General features: G+C 53.6%; 1 long non-coding RNA gene across 1 annotated transcript; it reads left to right on the forward strand.

Moving 5' to 3' along the window:
* The first annotated feature begins 1,092 nt into the window (after nucleotides 1–1,092).
* LOC141933560 (uncharacterized) lies at nucleotides 1,093–3,605 on the forward strand. Its single transcript, XR_012626123.1, has 2 exons — nucleotides 1,093–1,418; nucleotides 2,615–3,605. It is a non-coding gene; the product is annotated as an uncharacterized LOC141933560 (long non-coding RNA).
* Nucleotides 3,606–10,525: the final 6,920 nt, after the last annotated feature.

The following is a 10,525-nucleotide window of genomic DNA, read 5'->3' on the forward strand; positions in this document are numbered from 1 at the left end:
TGTGTACATAATCTTGCGTTTTTCAGAAAACTATCATCAATTTTCAGTTAGTTCCACTCAAGGAAACAAGGGCTAATGCTTTCATTTGCGCAGATGAATATTTATGACGTGCTTGTTCTGTCTGGGGCTGGGGAAAACTGGATTTTTCAGCTCCCCAGCAGGCGAAAGGTGGGTGGTGGGAACCACACGCCTCAGCTGCTGGGCTCCGACACGCCTGAAAGTTTGGCCAACTTTGGGCTGGTGAGCGGGTTGCGGAGATCGGCTCGCTGCTCTGAAACAGTGCCGGGACTTGGTTCCCTGCTGCTGGGGGCACCTGTCACAGCACTTATTATTTCTTATTTATGTACTATTTATCTATTATTTCACTTCCCCAGGATGGGGTCGAGCCAAGCAGAGGCGGGGAAGAACGTGCAGGGAGAACGCGGGCACAGGGAATGTGCATCTCCTGCACCAGCGCTGGTGCGAGGCAAAGTTTTCCTTTTCTCTGCTTTTCCAGAGCCTCGTGCTTTCCCTGCTGCCCAAAACTCATCCTCCAAAACCCACAGTCATAATTTAAACTGAAAATGGCCCCAATTTGATAGGAGAATATGCCTAAATGGGTTCAGACAAAATGCCTGTAATTACCATATGGGCCATCACCATAAAGGTGCGATCAGGACCTACACGGGACCAGGAGTGTTCCACTACACCTTGGCGAAGCATCCTTCGGAAAAGCTGACGCTCAGTGTCTAAATGATTTATCCTCCTGCTGCTGGGAGCCAGCTCTCCTTCCAGCCCAATATCCGTGGATATCCACTCCAGCAACGCTTGCAGCAACGTGCCTCGTGTCCGAGCGGGTACCGGCCACGTAAATCCTGCCAAGGGCTTTCCTGTCCCGCAAGCAAAGCGAATGCGAAGCGGCGGCAGAGCGTGCACGCTGCCCACCTCGGCAGCGGGGAGCTTTGGCTGCTGCGGTCGCGGGGTGCTGCAAGGTCTCCTGCTGCCTTAACTACTGCTGAAATGAGCCATCGAAGGGGCTGTTGGAGTTTTTTGGGTGTGAAGAGCCAGCAAACAGGAGGGTTTCAGAAAAGCTTCGTTCCTATGGGAGCAGCGGAGGTGACTGCCTCTGTTGCACGGTGTGGCTCCGTGCCCTTGCAACGACGTGACTTGGCGCCGAGACAGCTCGATGCCAAAGCAACCCGAGCTGAACAGGAACCTTTTGATCTCAAAACGTTCTTCCCTTCATTTTACGCCACGGCTCTGTGGCGTGCGGTTCCTCAGCTTCTGTGCTGTAAGAAGTCCTGCAGCAGCCTCAGCTTGCTGTGGAAACCAAATATTTTGACATCACTGTTTATTCCTGTTTTTTTTTAAACTGTGCTCTGAGTGAATGATAAATCTGTTTTTTAAGGCAGCTGGTGCTTCTTCCTCTAACACAGAAGGTAAGGTAGAAACAAACATATTTGCTTTTGCTCCGTCTATTTATACAATAACAGTAGCTGTGGTTTTAACAGCAAAAAAATGTAATTACCGCACGTGTTCTCACAAGCCCTAATTAACACAACGTTTAAGCACACGCTTAAACACATCGCTGTTGGGTGGCGGTTTTATCGTGGGCTCTGCACGGGCTGCCAGCAGCCGGCTGAACGGGGGCCTTGCCCTTCCCTGTTCACCTTGTGCGGATCGAGAGCCGACATTTGAGCACCTTGAAAACCTGAAGTTATTTTTATCCCCACTGGCGCGTGGTCGTAATGAGTTTCAGCCACTGAAATGTCGCATCTTCCCGCAGAGGCCATCGCAAGGGGGGAGAACGCTGGCGGGAGGGCGAGGACGGAGCGGCGGGTGTTTGACCACCCCGAGGGGGTGCTGCCCCAAGAGCATCTCCCGACGGAGCTCTGCCGACTCCCCGTCCTCGGCTGCAAGAGGACGGAACACAGCTTTAATCCCAGCTGTAGAACCGCAGAGGGGACTGGCAATGTCACGTCCGCTGGCAGGCGCCGGTGCGGCGCCGCGTGCAGCGCTGGGTAGCAGCACAGCCCCAGTTTGCTCTATTGCAGAGAAATTAAGGAGTCCACGTAACCACGCCGGCGAAAGGCGCCGAGGCGCGGCAGCTGGTCACTCCTCCTTGGCTCTAGCCAACGTCATTGCATCTGCCTGGGTTTTTCAAAGCCAGGGAACGTCGTGCCGGTGAACAAACAAGCATAAAACCAGCCCCCAACGTGCGTGGACCCGGCAGCGGCGAGGCAGTTACCGGCACTGATCACGGCGGGGGAAGCAGCCTGACCTGCCTTCCCTCCTGCTCCTTCCTTCAGCCCGCCCCACCAAGTGCAACCGAGAGCAATTGAGGCTTTGAAAAGAAGCATGTTACTCCCTTGCGTATAATCGAGGCTTTGATAATCCAGGAGATTTTTTTTTTTCTTTTCTCCTTTTTTTCCCTTTGTATTGGCAATAACATTAGCTCAGCGAAACCATAATTAAGATAATTAAATAAGCAATTTGCTTATTAACAGATTGCAACCTTTTCAACAAGATTTACTGCGTTTCCCCCCCCTTTGAATGCAAACTCCTCACGCACCAGCAGTGAGGAAGGAGGCGGCTAAGGACAGGGCTGAACCTCTGCTCTCTCCCCCCTCGGCAGGACCCAGCTCATCTCCGACCCCTCATCCCCATCCAGGGGCCCTGCGCTGGCACAGAGTGGGGAGCCAGAGCCACACGTAAGCTGCTCTATTTACATAAGCTTCTGTCGTCTTACCCCTCAGACTAAGACGATGTACTCCTCTGTCAATCCTGTAAGTAGCTGGAATTTAATTCCTGACTTAATATTTCCCTAGATGCTTATTTATAATAAACTGAAGCAAAAATATCATCTTCCCCAGCAGAAGCGGAGCAAGCAGCTCCTTGCCAGTACTACTGGAAGCGCAGAATAAGGGCTCCTGGGCTCGCTGCAGGTGGCATTTGGACCCAGTGCCCGGCTTCAAACACTTGCCCATTGATGCTCCGAATGAGCCATTGCAGCACTCCGCACTCGGCTTCCATCCAGAGGCTCAGGACACACAGCAAACAAACACGGGCAAAAGGAAAAAACACTGATTTACTCCAAATCAGCCTGAAAAGGGCCAGACAGTCTCCTTCTCCCAGAGAGTAATCTATTTTATCTAAATAAGTAATTTTGAACGAGTAAGGGCTGCTGGTGCAAGGGCTTCCCAGGCCACCCGGCTGGTTGCCACCACCTTGGCTCGGTGCATGGCAGGGGGCTGCTGCTCGGTGGGAAACGTTTCCACATCCTTTGCTTGTTGGGCTGCCTCTGGACGGAGCTGAAGGTGCGATCCGTGCTCGGGGAAAGGAGCTGATGGGGCCAGTGACCGGGACGCAGCTGGGAAAGTGCATCTCGGCCTGGCCAGCACTGCCAGCATCCTCCCCACATCAGCACACACGCAGCCTCCTGCCGCAGGGACTTGTGAGTCGAGATGGAAACAGCTCTGAAATCACTGGACAGAAAATTAAAAACTCCTGGGAGACTTTGCCCCAATCTTTCACTGTGCATTCAGGAAAAACAGCTGCTGCTTGTACTCAGGAGACCCAGCTCCACTCTCTAGAATAAATTCAGCGTTGCCCTTTTCCACTCTGAACTTAGACTCGTCTTTTTTTTTCCTTTCAGTTTTCCCAGTCTGCCTCAAGTAAGCGATACAGAGGCCACGAATGGTTCTTCCAAGCTGTGCGGGGCAGGTTGGTGCTTACACCGGGGCATGTGCTGCAGGGGCCGTGACTTACCCTGAGCCGGGGCAGGTGACGCTCTGCTGCCTCGTGAGATCCCTCCGGTTCCCCACGGCTCATGGCCTCTGGCTGCGGCGTGCCAGCGAGGGAAGGAGATGCCAGGACAGTGGGTTATGGTGCAGCACTGGCACCGGCACGGCTCGTGCCCGGCAGGTGGCTCCTGGGATGCGCAGGCACCCCCCGCCAGCGCACCTTCCTGGGGCTCCCATGCCGGCAGAGCTGCGGCGCTAATTGGCTTCATTAGGGCACAGAATTGCTGCGATTCGCAGCGCATGTGCCGGGGGGATGCAGATGTCATTTCGAATCGTTGTTGTCTTGCGGCACAGGGACCGTGTGCTCCGACAGCGGGATCTCCACATCGACGGGCCGTGACCCCCCGACAGCCAGACTCGCGCTGGCAAACACCACCCGGCCAGCGGGGAGGCAGCCGCTCCCCCGGCCGCTGGCTCTGCCATCGCTGTCACAGACGACAGCGAACGCCTCCAGCCACAGAGTGAGGGAAACAGAGCACGGCACCGGGTCGGACCATGCCGCATCCCCACGGGCGCTCGGCATCGCGGTCCTTGCCCGCCCCACCACCCCCCACACCAGCAACGCACTAAGGGGCCTCCCTTTCACCCTCTTAGAGCACTTCAGACCTCCCCAAACCCTACACGTCACTCAGAAAGCACCATGGCCAAATCCTGAAATCATCTTTACTGCTGCCATGGATCCCTGGAGCTGTCTGAGAGGGAAAGTACCTGCAGGTCATTAACAAGGGACTAATGGCCTCTTGCTTTTCTCACCCTTTCCCCTTCAATCACACACAGGGTCCAGCTTTCTGGCAACCTACTTACTTCTAAGGAAAACACCAAATTAAAGTCTCAACAACTTGTCCTGATGGGAAATCGCTGCCATTCTTGCCAGAGAAAATGGCTCGGTGTTTCCCCAGGGCAGTTTCCCCTTCTGCAATGCTCAGTTGCCTGGGATATTTTACACTGCAGTATTAAAACCCGGGTAATTATTACTGTTCACTAGCATAATACTTTCAAGAATCAGCATCCCTACTTTTTGCAAGAAACATATCCCCAGGCAGTTTCCTTTACATATAAGCATACAAAAAAAGTTCAAGTGAGAAAAAATCATATCAGCAAATCACATTTATATAGATGAATTGTTTTGAAAATTTCTGAGCATCCAAACTAACTGCAGTAGATTTGAATTACAGAATTGTAAGCAACAAGTTCGTTTTGATCCTCTGGGCTAAAAAGTTATAATTAGCGCATGCACCATAAAACTGGCTTTTAATTAAATAAGCCTCAAAACGAAGGAAGTTTTGCGAGGTCCCTCCCTCACTTACATAAGTCAGCCGGCCCGAACGGCCACCGCTGGGGATGCTGCGATGGCTCCCGAGCCCAGGGAGTGTTAAGCAGAATTTTAAAGAAAGGAAAGAGAGAAATGGGAAATTAGGCAAGCGGGGAGCCCGCAGCCAGCGGCTGGATCTCATACATTAGCGGCCTGAAGAGCTATTGCAGCCAAATGAGCTGGAAAGAGGGTTTGTATTGGCGAGTGAAGCAGCATTTATGGATCTGCAGCACCCAGGGTTATGGTGACAGCAGCCGCTGGAGCACCGGGCAGCCCGAGCACCCCGCAGCCGTGCGGGGATTGCAGCCGGGTATCGGCGTCCTCCGTGGTGGGACCCAGCCCCAGCACACGCCGGGAAGGCAGCACCCTCACAGGGGCCGGCTCGGAGGGCAGCGCTTGCACTTTCCAAGGCTCCAGAATAGCCCGGCAATATGTCACGCTACCTGTTGCCTGTATTATAATAGGCTCAGTTTATTCACAAAAAGCATATGTTGCGGTAGCGAGCGTGGAAATGCCACCTCTCACAGTTGTCTCTTTCTTCGCACTTTAAAAAGGCTGTAGGAAAAGATGACATATGGCACCTCGGCTTACGGCGGTTGAATCGACACTGGTAGGGCCAGGGAAAATAGAGCAGAGCAGCATTCCCCGGGAGGGCACCCGCGCCCGCTCCCGCCGGGACGCTGCCCGCTGCCTCCCGCGCCCTTACCTGCAGGCGTGCGCATCACCAGGGCACGAGCCGGCGCCGGGTGGTAAAGGAGCCAATTAACGGGCTCCTCTTGTCAACGCCAAAGCTGAACCTCTAGTTCTTCAAATACATAATTAAAGCACACTCTTGTAATTATAAAATTTTATTCCACTTGAGTGAAGGCGGAGGTCTGGCAGGTGCTTAAATTCATTTGACTGTTTCCACTTACTCTCCGCTCCTCTGAAGAGCGGCGCAGCCTGAGCGCGGGGCTGAGGGCAGAGCCGGGGACTCGCCACCAAGACCCCCCCGGCAGAGCTGCCCCAGCCCCCGGGGCAGGTGCCAGCCAGGGCTCCCAGTTTGGGAACGCTGAAGGCAGCACCGAGGCTGGCGGTGCCTCGGGAAGGGGAGAACTCTCCCACTTGCTGTCTCTGAGAAGAACAAAAAGTCGTGAGAGGTTTTACGAACGAGTGATGGGAACGGTGCCTCCGCGGGGAAGGCTGTCAGCACAAATACCTTGCATAGCTAGGAAAGCAAATGCTGCTATCTTCTCTTAATATCCAAAATTATCTGCAAATGCCATTGCTGTAATGTTCTATAAATATTCACTGTTCTCAAAGCCTCCTTCTCAACAGCCCTCCCCAAGCCCACTCCTCTCTCCAGACTGCGCACCAAATCTCACCGTTCCCTTTCCAGGGGCAACAAACGGCACAAAAAAACCCATCACGGGAACGTGAAGATCCAACTCATCACACCACAGACCTGGAGATGGAAAGCTGGAAAAGCTCCTGCTACAGGGAAGATATGAAGCACCACAGATCACGGGAATGCATTTATCCCTGTAAAAGCCTGGGAGGTGACGGTCACCCCATAATCACGGTTTTATTGAAAGGAAAAGGAGCTTTCAGTCCTGACACTGAGCCAGCAAGAAAGCACCGAGGCTGGTGGTGCAGGGGGGGGCCCATCAGTGCCGGACCCAAGCCCAGGGGTCACCCACAGCAGGGTGGGGAGCATTGTCTCCAGAGCAAACCGACCGTCCCCCCCAAAATGGCCCAAGGGCCCAAGAGGAAGGGCTGCAGAAGGGGAAGGGGATGGTGGTGGTCTGTGAAGGCCCTGGCATGAGCTGGGCTCTGCCGCTGGGTCCGGGCTCCTCCCGGCATGGCGGTGGTGGGAGGTGGGAGTTGGGCTCTGGACCCGCCTCTGCGGATGCGAAGCCCACGGAGGGGGAGAGCGGGTAGTACCCGCGTGGGCTGTTCAGACTGTCATTCTGGGAAAGCCAATTGGAAAAAAAATAAACCACGCTAACCTATTTCCATGCCATCGTCCCTTCTCCGGGAGGGGAACAATCACTGCTGAGCATCTTTGCAAAAATTAGTTCCTGTAAGATCTGAGGGATCTTTCTGCTTCTGCACTGAGCACTGGGAGTGAGCCTTTAAATCCAGTTAGTCACACTCGCTGGATTACATTGGACCTTGTACTTCTGCTTTTATTAACAAGATTGTTTACTATATAAGAAGCTTTATATAACTGTGAATCACGGGTGATTTGTAGGACTGCACAGATGGGAGTTGCCAACCATCCGTTCTCTCTCTGTGTTCATGTGAACCTCCCGCTCCCAGCCCATACCTAAAAAATAAATAAAACCCTTGCTGTGGTAATTAAATATCTGGCTCTAATCCACTTCCGTGGTGCTCTTGGTATGGGATTTAAGACTCTCTGATATTGTGGTTTAACACACGGGTTAGTAGCAGTGCTGATGCAGGGATGAAGTTATCCCCCAATATCCTCCATCCGTGTCTCTCCCTTGAGGACGTCCCTCGGGTGCGAGGGGGGATGTGCCGGCTCCCATCAGGGGCCAGGCAGGGAACCACCGTGCCCCTAACCCATCGAGGCTGTTAAGTGACAACAAACCAGTTACTACCTACCTCATTTATAAAGTGGCAAAGTCGCCAGGCCTGAATCACACCCTACCCACATCAGTCTTGCCCAGTATCATTAAATGCCTATTTTATCACAACTGAGCAACCTCCGGACTCCCCCCAGCGCTCACTGGGCTCCTCCCTGCATCCCTTTTTCCCCTCGATGTACACATCTTTCTGAGCGACTCTGCTAAACGGCGTTTATACAGCTGAGGCGAAGCGTCGGTGCGAGGTGACAGGCAGATAGGCAGCATCAGTTAATATCTCCACCAGTTAATGGCATCATTTTGGTAAAGCACTGATCTTTAAGGATCAGTTTGCAGATTTAGCACAGCAGTGTGAATTTAAAATTAATTTACAGTTTCACAGTGAGGTGATGGGACCTGTGCTCGCACCCTCCTCCCGCCCGCCTTTCCATTTGCACACAAGCAGAGTTCATTCATTTCCCATCACTTATTTTACCTATTGCTCTCTACAAAATTAATTGATAGCCTCGCTGCTGTGCCACAGCCCAGCACAACTCATCGTGTCAGCACATCCATCTGACAGCACGGTGGTATTATTCGCGCAGCTAGGGAAAGGAAGGCAGGCTGGAGCTGCCAGACCAGCTCCTGGCTGAAGGCGCCTCACAGGGAAAATATCAGCAAAACACAGGAAAAACAGGCTCAGCCTCGCTCAGCAGCAGGAGGAACCACAACTCCCAGAGCCTGGACCAACTGAGCGGGGCAGAAACCCAAAATGCCAAAACCCCGGTCCCCAGAACCGCGGCTGAGGTCTGACGGGGCCGGAGCTGGCAGCTCTGGAGGTGGCAGCCACCGCCACGGCCACCACCACGGCCAGAGAGAGGTGCTGGCACCCGCCACTGCCGGGCACCCTCGGCAGCACCACAACGCCCCGAGTGAGACTGGCTGGATAAATAAATATTCTAGAGATGCTCCAGGTCATGTATTTTTCATGAGTTCGTTCTGCTATCAGAAACTGCACCCTTAAGAAGATCAGATGTAACAGAAGCAATTTTTATAATGAATAATTTGTTTGAAAAGCCGGTGCTGATCATCTCGGTGAAAGGAAGGCAGCTCGGCTCGCGCCGCTGGCGGGAGGGATGCTGAAGGGACCCGTGGGGCTGCGGAGGGACTCGGGCTGCACCCGCGATCAGGGACCCAACCCCGCTGCCGGCGGAAACGAGCAGCGTCCTGCCAGCAAGGAATGCCCGGCAGGCTCTTCCCACAGCGCACTACTCCGCTATCTGGAAACACGGGCAATTTCTGGAGGAAAATCACGTTGAAGGGCACGTTTCCTGCAAATTCAGGGAGTCTCTGGGGAGACGCGTGAGCTGCCCCCGGCCCCGTGGGCTGGCTCCGGCAGACCCGCTCGTGCTGCCAGTGGTGAATTCACGCTGCAGACGACGGCAGCGACAACTTTGGGATCCTTGTGAAACAGCCCGCGTAGCTATTTATTATTGCGCTTGATTTAGACCGCGGATTTAGATATTGATTGAGTCTGAGCCTCCAAGCAAAGAGTGCTAATTAGCACATGCAACAAAGAGCCAGCTTTTAATTAAATACATCTTAGCACGAAGGCCCTGTTATAGACAACTCTCCTCGTATGAGAGATGTGCAGGAGAATTTCAGAGCAGGACCGTGTCTGGAAGGTTGCCCAGGAGGGGGTCCCGGGGCGGGTGGGCTCAGCCCGGGACAGGGCGGTGGGTGGGCAGCTGTTCCCCTCCCCAGGGGCAGCCCCGAGCCAGGCACCCGCGCCGCTGGGGCCGTGGGGCTCCTGCTGCCTGCACCCCTGCCTCTCCTGCCCACGCTGCCTCCTCCGCCAACCACCAGCCCTGTCTTGCCATTGCAAATAACCAAACAAGCAGCACAGGGAAGAGAATAATATTAATATTAAAAAGGCATTTATAGTTTTAATCAAGCTTTGGGGGGAAAAGACAGCTTAACACGGCACTTTACACAGTTGATAAAATGTTTGACATTTACTGGTGCCTGTAATGAATCTTGTCTCAATTTTCTCTTTTAAAATGCCACTCCAGATACTCTATCTATCTGTAGGGTTTAAAAAGCACTTATCCAACAAAGCGTTATCACGTCTGAGAATATTAAACGGTGGCTCGGCAGAGCACCGCCAGCTGCAGGGTTTGCTGGCGCCCGAGCGAGCACCGAGAGGGGTTTGCAGCCAGAGGGGAGAGCCGGGGGGTCTCCACGGCCCCGCTATAGCACAGCCCAGCAAAACACCACCATTTGCCACTGGTTTCCTAATACCTGAGTGGGGAATCCCAGAGTTCCTGACTTATTCTGTCCAGTTTGTTCCCAGGACACAACTCCCAGCTCCCCCCATGCCCCCTGGGTGCCCTTCGTTCTTGTCCCCTAGCCAAACGCTCCCTTTGTTCCTTGTACAGAGGCAGCTTTGGGACATTGTTCAGTCACCAGGCACCCAGTAACCAAAAGGAGATGCCAGCCCCAGAATCTGGCACATTTTCCTTTGCTGTGACCATCCCTTTCCCCCTCATGTGCTTTGATCAGTAATGAAATCAGTGAGCGTGGCCCAGGGGACAAAGTTGGGTCAGTCTTTGAAACCTGCTTTTTCATGACGGATTGGAAAAACACATCCCACTTTGGGATCGTGGTTTTGCTCTTCAGCAAACCCTCCTGCAGGTGCTGAAACACAGTTCAGGTGTTACTCTGTCACGCCTTTCTCTTCTATTACATTTCTATTTTGGCAAAGGAAGCGGCAGCGATGTGGGATCGACTCACCCAGCGGCTACAAACTCCAGAACCCCATTAGCCGCACGGGAATAGCGGGAGCTGAGCGGCCGTCGCATCTG

Source organism: Strix aluco, chromosome 22, assembly GCF_031877795.1.
Source record: "Strix aluco isolate bStrAlu1 chromosome 22, bStrAlu1.hap1, whole genome shotgun sequence".
Taxonomy (NCBI): domain Eukaryota; kingdom Metazoa; phylum Chordata; class Aves; order Strigiformes; family Strigidae; genus Strix; species Strix aluco.